The sequence below is a fragment of the Leptopilina boulardi genome, unplaced genomic scaffold, assembly GCF_019393585.1.
Source record: "Leptopilina boulardi isolate dan_hultmark-lab unplaced genomic scaffold, ZJU_Lbou_2.1 LbouV2_386, whole genome shotgun sequence".
NCBI lineage: Eukaryota > Metazoa > Arthropoda > Insecta > Hymenoptera > Figitidae > Leptopilina > Leptopilina boulardi.
In genome coordinates this window covers 235614-249982 of record NW_026137958.1, presented here as the reverse complement: position 1 = coordinate 249982, position 14369 = coordinate 235614, and the positions used below count along the sequence as shown (strand labels likewise).

The window sequence follows — 14369 nt, the reverse complement described above, 5'->3', positions numbered from 1 at the left end:
TGTGTTTCTGATGGAGGAGTTTTTTTCAACTTTAAAAAATATTGCGCGATCAATAAGAAAACAAAAAAAAAAAAAAAAAAACAAAGTACATATTTTATCAAACCAGGAATTTTTTTTGCATTTTAATAATGTAGTTGAATGTGCGAAACTGGAAAAAAATCTAAATTAAAAATTTTTTTCTGCATTTAACTGATTTGTTCTACTGATATGACAAGGGGAAAATTATAAAAACGTTTTGTCTGACTTAATACGATTTTTACTATTGGTAACATAATTTTTATAGAATTTAAAATAATTCCTCAGTATTATACAAATTAAAACGAAAGACTCGACCAAAACTGACTTTTTCTACTGCTGCTAAAATAATGATTTTAAAATTTTCTGTCTGACTATAATTTATTTTTACTAATGCTAATGCTACCATTTTCTCCACTGATACAAAAATTTTACTGAATTTAAAACATATTTCGTCGAAAGATATACGAATTATTAACGCAATGTCTGACTAAATCCGAATTTTTCTACAGATACTTTAATGACGACTTTAAAAAAAAATAAGTCTGACTATAAATGGCATATACTACTGCTGTAACAAATTTAACCAAAGGTAAAACATATTTCATTAAACGATATACAAATTAAAAACGTTATGCCTGACCAAAACTAACTGTTACTACTGCTATTAAAATTTTTTTTAAAAAAAGTTACGTCGTCTAACTAAAATTTTCTTTGACTACTTATAACTCTTACAGCAGGAATAGAATTTTTATACATATATTGCTGAAAATGCTATAAATAACAGAAATAACATAAGTACCATACATAACAAAAATAACGGAAATAATATAAATAGCAAAAATAACATAAATACCATATGTAACAGAAATAATATAAGTAACATAAATAACAGAAAAAAGGGAAATAACATTAATAACAGGAATAACATAAATAGCATAAGTAACAGAAATACCATAAATAACAGAAATAACATAAGTACCATAAATAACAGAAATAACGGAAATACTATAATTAGCGGGAATAACAGAAATACCATAGATAGCAGAAATAATATAAGTACCATAAATAACGGAAATAACGGAAATAATATAAATAGCGAGAATAACATAAATACCATATATAACAGAAATAACATGTATAACAGAAATAACATAAGTAACATAAATAATAGAAAAAATGGAAATAACATAAATAGCAGGAATATCATAAATACTATACGTAACAGATGTACCAGAAATAACAGAAATAACGGAAATAATATAAATAGCGGGAATAACAATCATACCCTATATAGCAGAAATAACATAACTGACATAAATACTATAAATAACAGAAATAACAGAAATAATGGAAATAACATAAATAGCGGGAATAATACAAATAGCGAGAATAACATAAATACCATATGTAACAGAAATAATATAAGTAACATAAGTAACATAAATAACAGAAATAACACAAGTACCATAAATAACAGAAATAACACAAGTACCATAAATAACAGAAATAACGGAAATACTATAAATAGCGGGAATAACAGAAATATCATAAATAACAGAAATAACATAAGTACCATAAATAAAAGAAATAACGGAAATACTATAAATAGCACGAATAACAGAAATACCATAAATAGCAGAAATAACTCAAATAACATAAGTACCATAAATAACAGGAATAACAGAAATAATATAACATTAATAACAGTAATAACATAAATAGCATAAGTAACAGAAATATCATAAATAACAGAAATAACATAAGTAACATAAATAACAGAAATAACGGAAATAACATTAATAACAGGAATAACATAAATAACATAAGTAACAGAAATACCATAATTAACAGATATACCATAAATAACAGAAATAACATAAGTAACAGAAATAACGGAAATAACATTAATAACAGGAATAACATAAATAGCATAAGTAACAGAAATACCATAAGTAACAGATATACTATAAATAACAGAAATAACATAAGTAACATAAATAACAGAAATAACGGAAATAACATTAATAACAGGAATAACATAAATACTATACGTAACAGAAATACCATAAATAATAGAACACGGAGAGAAATAGATGGTACCAGATCTAGACAGATCTAGATAGTACCAGGTACCATATTTGATCTTACATATACGGAACAACAATGTAGATTCTATTAGTTAATATCCAGATTGTACGAAGTAACATCTTGATTGTAGTGGGTAACATAACTATACTTTTTGTAACATTTTTGATAGTACCGTGTAGCATAATTATAGTACCGGATAACATCTACTTTTTTACCATCTTAAGATCATAAGTTCTTACCATCTATTTCTCTCCGTGTAATAATATAAATATCGAGAATAACATAAATACCATAAATAACAGAAATAACATAAAATAATAAAAAAATAAAATAATATAAAGCAAAAGTTAATAATGTGAAGTGATAGACAATTTTTTCCTATCAGTTTAATTTCACATTCATCGAAAATGAAATTCTCTTCTATTTGATATATATATATAAAGAAGTAAAAAATGATGTGCATTGGTATTTGTCGCTTGTGAAAAAAAAGAAGATGAGAACGATTTTCCAGTATTCTTAAAACTCATTTGGTTCAAACATCCATTCACTGCGATCGCTTAACCGGATGTCTGCTCCCATCAGCCTTCCTTCCAACCCCCCCCCCTTCCCTTTTCGCAAACTTAATTGTGAACACGACGACGACGACGACGACGGTGGCGACGATGACTAAGGGTTGAAGCACTGCAACTAGTACTAATACCACTACTATTTTACTACCACTAGTACTAATACTACTACAACGACAACTATTACGTTCACCTGCTGATTTTGTACCATCGTTAGTTGGGAGACAGTTTGTCGAAGCGTAGTTCGACCTGGGCGAGTTTCCGTAGGGGACTGTGAGAGGAACCTTGTTGAGGGATAAGTGGGAGGGGGAGGGGGGGGTGAGAGAACTCTCGAAGGTAAAACCGACAGGGATGAGCGGGGTTGGAACCAAAATGATCAGGAGACTGGAGACGTGACTATGGAGCTGTGGATCGAATCAAACGATTTCACGCTCCAGATTTTATCTCCTTTTCGAATCAACGACCGTGAAAGCTTCAAGAAACGACTAAAAGTACGAAGCTAGTAGGCCCCTTCCTTTTTTTTTTCGTTGAAACGCACCACTATTGAGTAAATGAAGATTTAAACTCATTCTCTTCTGTGTATTTGTCTTAGTTTTCAGTGTAACTGCTTAGAGGGTCGATTGTTAAAGCCGTTTTCATTTACAGTTTCATTTACACTTTCACTTTGTTCGATTTGAATTCTCACTTTCACTTCTAGTTTTTCGTATTTCCATTTTCACTTCCACTTTTTCCAATTTCCATTTCATTATTCGAAAAGTGAAACTGGGAATGGAAACTTGCAAAAGTGGCGTTGGAAGTGGAAATGGAAATTTAAAAAACTCCACTTCTATTCCCACTTCCACTTTTCCAATTTCCATTCCCACTTCCATTTCCACTTTCATTTTTTTCAATTTCCATTCTCACTTTCATTTCTATTTCCACTTTTTCTAACTTTCACTTCCACTTCTATTTCCACTTTTACTTTTTCCATCCCCACTTCCATTTCCACTTTCATTTCTATTTCCACTTTTTCTAACTTTCACTTCCACTTCTATTTCCACTTTTACTTTTTCCAAATTCCATTCCTACTTTAATTTCAACTACCATTTTTTCTGATTTCCACTTCCACTTTCTCACTATTTGGATATTGGAATGGAAATTTAAAAAAATGGAGTTGTAAGAGAAAGTGAAAATAGAAGTGAGAATGGAATTTGGAGAAACGGAAAAAGGGAAAGTGGAAATAAAAGTGAGAGTGAAAATTAGAAACAGTGGAAGTGGAATTTGAATTGAGAATGGAAAATGGAAATTAAAGTGGAAATGGAATTTGACAGAATTTTTTATGACTGCTGCTAAGGGCCTGTAAAGTGTATTTTTTTAGCAGTAAGGAATGTTGGTTTTAGTTCGACAGATGTTTTTTCACCTATAAATTTGTATTATCAGTAGTGTAAGTCAGTTTAAGTCAGACTTAACATTTTTAAACCGTTTTATTGTTGTTTCAGTAGTAAAAGTTGGTTTAGGTCAGACAGTTGGTTTTTGTCATTTAAATTTGCGATCTTAATAGTATAAGTCAGTCTTTAGTCAGACATAAAGTTTTTAATTCGTTTTATTGTACCTTCAGTAGTTAAAGTTGGTTTTGGACAGACAGATGGTTTAAAATTCAGTAATTTTTACTTTTAGTAGTGAAAATTGTTTTTAGTCAGACAGATGGTTTTTCACTTATAAAATTGGATTATCTGTAGTGTATGTCTGTCTAAGGCAGACTTAACGTTTTTAATTCTATTTATTGCTATTTCAGTAGTAAAAGTTGGTTTTAGTTCGACAGATGGTTTTTGTCATATAAAATTGTGATATTAGTAGTATAGGTCAGTCTTTAGTCAGACATAACATTTTTAATCCGTTTTATTGTTGTTTCAGTAGTAAAAGTTGGTTTTGGACAGACAGATGGTTTTTGTCATTTAAATTTGTGATATCAGTGGTATAAGTCAGTCTTTAGTCAGACATAATGTTTTTAATCCGTTTTATTGTACTTTCAGTAGTATCAGTCAGTTTCAGTCAGACATATAGTTCAAAATTCAGTAATTTTTACTTTCAGTAGTGAAAATTGCTTTTAGTCAGACAGATGGTTTTTGTCATATAAAATTGTGATAATAGTAGTATAAGTCAGTCTTTAGTCAGACATAAAGTTCTTAATTCGTTTTATTGTATTTTCAGTAGTAAAAATCGGTATAAGTCAGACATACAGTTTGTAATTCAAAAATTTATGGTTTCAGTAGTGAAAATTGCTTTTAGTCAGACATAACGTTTTATATTCGTTCTATTGTACTTTCAGTAGTAAAAGTCGGTTTCTTGTCAGACATACATTTTGAAATGCAGAAATTTATACTTTCAGTACAAAGGCTTACGTATAAATAATAAAAAAAAATTTCCCACTATATTTAAATCTATAAATTTAAATGTCAATTTTTAAATTGTAAAAAATAAAACTCAAATGTAATTTTCATCTCTCAAAATGCATGAATATTTCAATATATGAATTTGAAATATAAAAGAAAAAATATGTCGAATAAAAATATATTTAACGAATTTTTTTTTTTTTTATAATGCGCTAGTGAATTATAGAGGAAAAAAATCCATTTTACAGTCTCTTTAGCATAAAAAGAAAAAAAATTTATGGCCAACTTAGTCAGAGTGTCGTTTAGAATCGCAATCTGAAATGCTTTACGTTCCTACGCATTCTACTGCTAAAGTATCTCCATTTTCGTTTTATTTTAAAAAATAAAAAAAAAAAAAAAAAAAACTGAAAGTGGCAAGAAATTACTCTGGAAAAATAAGATACTGTACAATATACTGACTTTTAATAATGTACTTTACTAGCTTTTCTTTTAAAAGTTTAGCATTCCACGTCTTTCAGGTTTTGAATAAAATGCAAATTAACAAAAAATGTTTTTAATTTTTTTTTTAATTATTTTCAAAATTAAGAAAAAATTACGTTTTTTTCTAAATAATTGACAATTTTTAATATTTATTTTTTTAAATTTTTATATTAAATAATTATTGTTACTGTAATAAATAATAATTAATTATTTATTTACAATAATAAACGGGGCTTACAAAAAAAACCAAAGAGCCCTTTCGTACTTTTAAAAATAATAAATTTTATATTAAAAATTATTCGCTTTTCTCGTCAATTAGAGAATTTTTCTTAATATAAAACATCTTGTGCGCCTCTTGTTTTTGTAATTTGCACAAGAGTTGAATTGGCACTTTAGAATTAAATAATAATTTCTTGCAATCTCGCTTTTAATATTGAATTTTCCCAAGCTTCAATAATGCAAATTGTCTCTCTTTAATATTCGCGAATTTCATTTCAAAAAAAAAAAAAAAAAAAAAAACTGGGCCTATTCGCTTCTTTCAGTTGCACACCTGATTTGCACATCAAATTAAAAAAAAAAAAAAAGAAAAAAAAAAAAATCAAGTGGACTCTAAATCACAGTAGTAGAGTCGCCTTCGTGTAATTTTCATTCTTTTGTCCTTCGCATCACTCGTTGAAGGGATTTTCCATTCCTTTGGGATTTTTTTTTTCTTTTTTTTTTTGGTTCTGTTTTAAAAGGGACTATTTGTATTCATTGGAATGACTGCTGATGAAATTCTACAATTCTATAAAGTCAGAAATAAGCGAATGGTAAACCTGCCGAGTTAAAGCAGACATGCACTAATTTTGAAAGTGGCTGGTGCGTTCAAAAGGGGGGAGGGAAGGGTGGTGATAGAATATGGAAGGAGTCTTCCTCCTGATGGATGCTGAGTGAAACTGGAAGAAGACACTGAACGAGATAAAGAGAGAGAGAGAGAGAAGGTACGGACAGACAGACAGAGGAAGAAAGAGAGAGAGAGAGAGTAACATAAAAAGACAGAGAAGACATTGGGCGAAGAGGAGAATGCTCTGATCGTGGAAAGAAAAGACAGTGGGAGGGAGGGAGGGGGGGGTGAATAAAGGGGGTCGAGAAGACGCCTCACTCATACCCGCAAGCGAGACACGGATGAATAGAGACGCTAAAAGGAGTAAAGGAAGGAGACTTCTTGGAATAAAAAGGAATTGGTGAGGGTAGGAAAAGGAGGGGTGGCAAACTGACGAGAAAAGAATACTCACTCCCTCGAACATTGACGGCGTTGAAAAAGTCGCGCCGACTTTGCAAATTATAACCTTCGGTGGCTTTCACGAAAAAAAAAAAAAAAAAAAAAAAAAAAAATAGAATAAAAATTTGCAAGCTGTATATCATTTCAATATAATCAGTGCCGATTTCGCCGAGCACTTCCGCTATTGATAAAATGCCTCAAGGGCACCATTGAGTATAACATGCCATCTATATATATATATATATATATATATATATATATATATATATATATATATATACAATTCCCCTGTGTAAAAAGGTTTTCAACAAAATTTGACTAACAACATTCACCTTTTCTTTGAAAAACCCGCAAATATATACCTTGACGACATTCAAAACGAAAAAAAAATAAAAATAAAATCCCTACCAACATTTTTTACGCAAATAATATTCATTTTTTTTCTTTATTATATTTTGCTCGAGGAGAAAAATTATTTTTCTCTACTTTTTTTTAATTAATTACATGTTTAATTTTTTTAAATTAATATAAATAAACTATTATTCATTTGTCTTTTTTTTAAATATTAAAATTAATACAGAGAAAAATGTAACAATTTATTTTTAACGAATTTTTTCTTATTTTTCTTATTATTATTATTATTATTATTATTATTTTTGCTATTATTATTATTATTATTATTATTGTTATTATTATTTTTGCTATTATTATTATTATTATTACTATTATTGTTATTAATATTTTTATTTTTTTTTATTCGTTTCTATATTATTATACAATTACCAATAATGAAAAAAAGGAGAGACTTTTTTAACTTTAATGAAACTAAATTGCGATCGATCGATTAAAATTGAACGCTATATATATATGAAGTTGAACAATAAAATGAGAGTTTGTCGATGTTGTAAAGAGACTTGTTTACACGGATCCAATATTTGCGAAGGGAAAAAATTTCGACCGCGACAAATACCAATGAAAAAGAACAAGAATATCACTAATGAAATTAATGCTCGTGACACGTGAGGCGGTAAACATATATATATATACTATTCAACAAAACAAAGGCGAAGTATTAATTAAATTATATTTCTAATTAGTTAATAACAACAAAGGAGAATGGTTAACATATAATTAAAATTATGTCAATATTTTCCTTTATTCTAGAATAATAGTCAGAAATAATTTTCTCACTATGGAAAATGGTGCAATTTGAATATATATGTATATATAAATTTATTGTTTATCCGAAACAGCCACAATATTTCAAACGCAGTTGTTTATATATATTTTTTATATTTTATATATATATATATATATATATTAAAAGAATGCTTGAGAGGGAAATTTTTTTTTCTTTTTGCAAAGAAGTCTATAAGCCGGTTATTTATCGCAGTTTGAAATTCGAAGAACTCGACGATAGAGGAATTTTCATTAAAATTATGACTTTAGATATTGGAACCCAGACGGTTGCGAAGGCTCGCGCACTGAACGTGAACTGACTTTAAGGAATTCTCCTATACACAAGGAAGTTCACCCCCCCTTTCCCCCCAAAAAAAATAAAAAGATCAAAATAATTGTGAGGTATTTTTCTATTATTTTTTATTACTACATTGAGAAAAATACTTTTGTTTTAGATACAAAAAAATAGTTTTTTTAAATCTTTATGATTTTATGTGATTCATTGTAATAATAATAATAATAATAATAATAATAATAATAATAATAGTAATAGTAATAGTTATAGTAATAGTAATAATAATAATAGCAATGGTAATAATAGTAATTTTATAAAAGTAACGTATAAGCTATTTTAAACGAATTCTTTTCGTATATAGTGATAAATTTTATTGAGAACTTTTTTATTGACATGAATAAGATTTAAATGCTTTCCTATTTGAAAATAAGGATATATTAAAGAAATTATGGAAACTTCCTTTTGATTCGAAAGTAAATGCAAACTCTCGTATTTCAGTTAGATTGCATCTTTATATTATACCTTCGAGAAACTGTAGGTCAAAAAGGAACGTACGCGTACTTCTTGACATGTTTGCACGAAATTATCCAAGTGAAAATTTATATTGAATTGAAAACTTTTGCGCCTTTAGTTTCAATGATTTAGTTATTTACGTCAATTTTCTTGATAAATATTATAAAAAAAAAAAAATAGGTAATCAAATATATTTAGTCAGATTTAGTTAGATAAAAATAGTTTCATTATGGTATCAGTGGTGTAAGTCAGTCTCAGTCAGACATTTGTTTTTAATTTGTTTTATTGTCGTTCATTTATTATTATCTTTACTTAAGTCGATTTTTAGTCAGACAGGCAGTTTTAAGTGCAAAAAACAATTGAAATCAGTAGTAAAAGTCGTTTTTAGTCAGACCGAATGTTTTAAATTTGTATTCTTTTCTATATAGCAGTAGTAAAAATTAGTTTTATTCAGATTTTTAAGCTCTAAATTTTACTAATTATAAAATCAGTAGTAAAAGTCAATTTCAGTCAGACGAACAGTTTTAAATGAAAACATTGGATTCAGTAGTGAAAGTCGCTTTTAGTCAGACGAAAAGTTTTAAGTTTGTTTTTTTTGGAATTTGAGTTGTTATTAGTTAAACATAAAATTTTGAATTCATTTTTTATTCTTTTTTTAGTAGTCAAAGTCGTTTTTAGTCAGACGGAAAGTTTTAATTTTTGTCATATTTTATCATTGAAGAAAAATTACTATAAGTTTGATGTAATAAAATCGCAAAATTTTATTTATCAGTAGTCAAATCAATTTTTAGTCACACATAAAATTTTATATTATTAATTTCAGTAGTGATAATCGTTTTAGGTCAAACCGAATGTTTAAAATTCGTTTTATTTTGGATTTTGCAGAAGGGAAAATTAATTTTTTTCAATGTTACCAAGTTCTAAATTTTACTGATTATAATATCAGTAATAAAAGTCAATTTTAGTCAGACAGTCAGTTTTAAATATAAAAAATGGTATCAGTAGTGAAAGTTGTTTTTAGTCAGACGGAAAGTTTAAAGTTTGTGTATTGTTTGTATCTGTGGAGAAAATTGACTATATAGATTTGGCGAAATAAAATAGCAAAATTTCAGTTAGTAATATAAGTTAATGTTTGGACAGATATAAATAGTATTTTTAATTTCAGTAGTAATAGTCGTTTTAAGTCAGACGAAATATTTTAAATTTATATTATTTTGTATATTGCAGTAGTAAAAACTAATTTTATTCAAATTTACGAAGTTCTAAATTTTACTAATTAAAATCAGTAGTAGAAGTCAATTTTAGTCAGACGGAATGTTTTAAATTTATATTATTTTATATATTGCAGTAGTAAAAATTAGTTTTATTTAAATTTTTTAACTTATACATTTTACTAATTATAAAATCAGTAGTAAAAGTCAATATTAGCCAGACAGTCAGTTTTAAATGAAAAAATGGTATCAGTAGTGAAAGACGTTTGAAGTCAGACGGAATATTTTAAATTTATATTATTTTGTATATTGCAGTAGTAAGAATTAATTTTATTCAAATTTACGAAGTTCTAAATTTTACTGATTATAAAATCAGTAGTAACAGTCAATTTCAGTCAGGCAGAAAGTTTATAATTTATTTTATTCATCGTAGTATATAAATTAAAATTTTTTTCTGTAGAGAAAATTGGTAAAAGGTAAGCTTAACAAAATCGTAAAATTGTGATATCAGTAGTAGAAGTCGGTTTTAGTCAGACAGAGCGTTTTTTATTCCTTTTATTGATATCAGTAATGAAAGTCGATTCTAATCAGACAATACCTATTGAATACACCTTTAATAGTAGTATCAGTAGTAAGATCCAGTTTTTGTCAGACATTATATTTTTTTATTTATTATTGTTTTCTCAGTATTATCGAAATTACTCACGCATATATTTATTAAGTTTAAAAATTTGTTAATATTGTGTTATCATTTATAAAATCCTGTTTTTATCAGACAACGTTAATTCCCAACAAAATTCACAGTTCTTGATTTAGTAAAACTGAAATTGAGCTAAATAAATAAAATTTGATAAACAGAGAAAATTTATAGTTTCCAAAAAAAAGAAACTAAGAAATATGTGTGTCCTCTTTTTTGGAAAGTTGACAAAAAGAAATGTTTAATTTCAACCATCTCTCTCTGTGTGTATTTACTGTTTATAAGAAGAATATTTTATTGATATTTCCCACAATAATGGCGAATGCAATATATAAAAGGGGGCGAGTGATATTGCGCATAGGATGAGATATGGTTCTGAGAGATATAAAATTTTGCGGTTGGCATGGTGCACTACGTTGGCGGAACTCGATGGGCACGAGTGCTCGAGGGGATCTCTCGCGCGGCACGGCATATGGGCATATGCTTTCGAATATATGCATGAGAATAGACCACTTGGTTTGTAAAAACGGCAAAAGCATAGAATGTCGAGAGGGCGGGAATAGAGCGCTGAATTTGCAGAAAGGGGATGATACATTACACCAAGAACCAAGGGGAATTTTTGGGTTACGGATCGCCAAGGATCTAAAACCAGAAAAGTTTTTTTATTTTAACAAAATCATACGATTTCTTTCACTTACAATCTTGTTCTAATTTTTTTTTTTTTACCGATTTTATTATTTTTTTATTTGACAGAAATTTTTATTTTATGAAATTTACAAGTTTTTCTTATTTAAAAATTTATAATTTATTTAAATAATTAATTGAGTAATTATATAATAATAAAATGCTTAGTCTGTCCTTCTGTCCTAACATGAAGTTGGCCTTTTCTGATTTTACGTGTTTTTTTTGAATAGTAATCTAATGACGTGTCAAATTTTTGACAATTCTTTTTCTCATTTTTGCCAAAGTAGTATAATTGTGTTTCCAAATTTCGGAATAAGTTTCTTTAAAATTCCAAATTCGAAAATTCAATTCACGAAGCTGAAGTACACTACGTTTACCAACGAAATTTTTTTTAAAGTTGTATATTGATTCAAAAATTGTATACAAATACAAAAAATTTATGATGAGAAAAAATATGCGCCAGGAAATTTCGTACAAGATAGTAATTTGAAAAAAAATTATTTTTAAAAATTAATATTTAAGGTACCAGGGGCCAACGAATATCTATTAAATATTAATTATAAAAACACAGGCCTCGAATCAACTTAAAGACACAAAAAAAGTCGTTTTAGTCGATTTATATTCCAAAAAAAAGTGGATTTGTTTTTTATTTTAACAAAAATATTTTACACATTTTTAAATAAAAAATTTTTTTTTTAATAATAATCCTTTTCGAAGGGTTAATGTTGAAATTTTTAGATATAATTAAATTTCAAAAGATATTGTTTATTTTTTAAACAATTATTAAATTTTACAGAACTAAAAATAATTTATCAAACAATTTTTGGAAAACATTTTTTAAATTTAATTGAATATTCAAAGATTTAAAATTGAGATTTTTGAAATTAATTGAAACTTTAAGTGTTTTGTAATTAAAATTTTAGATGATTTCACTAAAAATTTATTAGAAAATGCGGACAAAGTACAATAATTTGAAAATCATTTTTAATTGAAAAATTGTTTCAGACAGTTGAAATTTCAAAGAATATTATTAAAATAGTTAAAAAATAATTGAATTTCCTTAGAGTTATAATTGAAATTATTAAATTTCAAAAAAAAAAAATTTCGATGGAAAATTTTAGAAATAATTAAATTTTAGATGCTTTTAAATTCAAATTATTGAAAATTCAATTAATTTTGAATTCAAATTTTTGAGAATAATTAAATTTTAATTGATTTTAAATTTGGAAAATAATTGAATTTCAGTTCATTTTGAATTGAAAATTTTGGGAATAAATTGAATTTTAATTGAAATTTTGGATAATAATTTAATTTAAGTTCATTTTTTATTCAAAATTTAAATAATTAATTTTGAATAGAAATTTTAGAAAAAAATTGAATTTTATTTCATTTTAAATTGAAAACTTGGTAAATAATTAAATTTTAAATTGAAAATTTTGGATAATTATTGGATTTTTAATTGATTTTGAATTAAAATTTCGGGTAATAATTGAATTTTAGTTTATTTTGAATTGAAAATTTTGAAAATAAATTGAATTTTAATTGAAATTTTGGATAATAATTTAATTTAAGTTCATTTTTGATTAAAAATTTGGATAATTAATTTTGAATAGAAATTTTAGAAAATAATTCAATTTTATTTCATTTTAAATTGAAAATTTGGTAAATAATTAAATTTTAAAATTTTAAATTGAAAATTTTGGATAATTATTGCATTTTTTAATTGATTTTAAATTAAAATTTCGGGTAATAATTGAATTTTAGTTTATTTTGAATTGAAAATTTTGGGAATAAATTGAATTTTAATTGAAATTTTGGATAATAATTTAATTTAAATTCATTTTTGATTAAAAATTTGGATAATTAATTTTGAATAGAAATTTTAGAAAATAATTGAATTTTATTTCATTTTAAATTGAAAATTTGGTGAATAATTAAATTTTAAATTGAAAATTTTGGATAATTATTGGATTTTTAATTGATTTTGAATTAAAATTTCGGGTAATAATTGAATTTTAGTTTATTTTGAATTCAAATTTTTAAAAAATAATTCAATTTTATTGTGATATTTTTTTTTAAATTATAAAAAATTGTTAAATTTCATACAAATTTTAATTGAAAAATAATTTTGATATAATTGAATTTGTGATGTATTTCATTAAAATTATTAAAAATAATTAATTTAGTGAAGAATCAATTTAGTTAAACATTTGTTAAATAATTGAATTGAAGAAAATTTGAAGAAGATCTACATTTTATACTAAAAAAATTTATTTTATTTACATTTTTTTCAAATCCAAAAAAAAAATGTCGCATTTTATTAAAATAAGTCGATAAAAGTCATATTTTTGAAAAAAAAGTCGGAAAAAGTCGTATAATCCGAGGCTAGTTAAATAATAATTTAGAAATTTAATTAATTTATTTAAAAATATAATATAAAATTTAACGAAATATTAATTTTTGCAGAATTTTTTTAACTTCTTGAAATTTTTGAGAAATTGATATCAAATTTTATTTTTTTTCCCCAGATATCCAAGACTGATGTTCATCAAAATTATTGGTGAGTGATGAATAATATTATAATTATTAATTGGTAAAACAAAAATTTCATAAAAAGTTTTTTTTTTGCTAATTTGTAGAGGAGAAAATTTGAATATGAAAAAAAAAAATTCCGTTTGCTATTAAAAATATAAATATGTATGTTATTTGTCGTCACAAGAGTGAAAATGAATTTTTTTTTTTTTTTTGAAATGACCAATGACATTTTAGGTTGAACTCGAGAATAGAATTTTCAGTGGTTGGAACAAAGCATTTTAATAGATTGGTTGAAATTTGTTACGCTCCATGAAACATTTACGCATGCGTGAATTCGCGACCACTCAAACATGAGCACACGAATGCACAATTCACTTCTCGTTTCCAACATGATCGCTCTTGTATCAGTTTTATTTCGATAAGAGAAATATCTCTGTGACATTTATATAACTGTGTCAATAAAAGAGCGA

General features: G+C 26.0%; 1 protein-coding gene across 7 annotated transcripts in view; it reads right to left on the bottom strand.

The window, feature by feature from the left end:
* LOC127288432 (cell adhesion molecule Dscam2-like) overlaps nt 1-14369 on the bottom strand; it is a 155297-nt gene that overhangs the window by 111641 nt on the left and 29287 nt on the right. Inside the window, exon 1 of one of the 7 annotated variants that reach the window (XM_051315867.1) lies at nt 2866-2884. The exons of the other annotated variants lie outside the window; for them this stretch is intronic. The gene's annotated coding sequence lies outside the window, so the exon portion shown is untranslated. Of the gene's footprint in view, nt 1-2865; nt 2885-14369 lie in introns of those variants that run through there. 7 annotated transcript variants of the gene reach the window in all.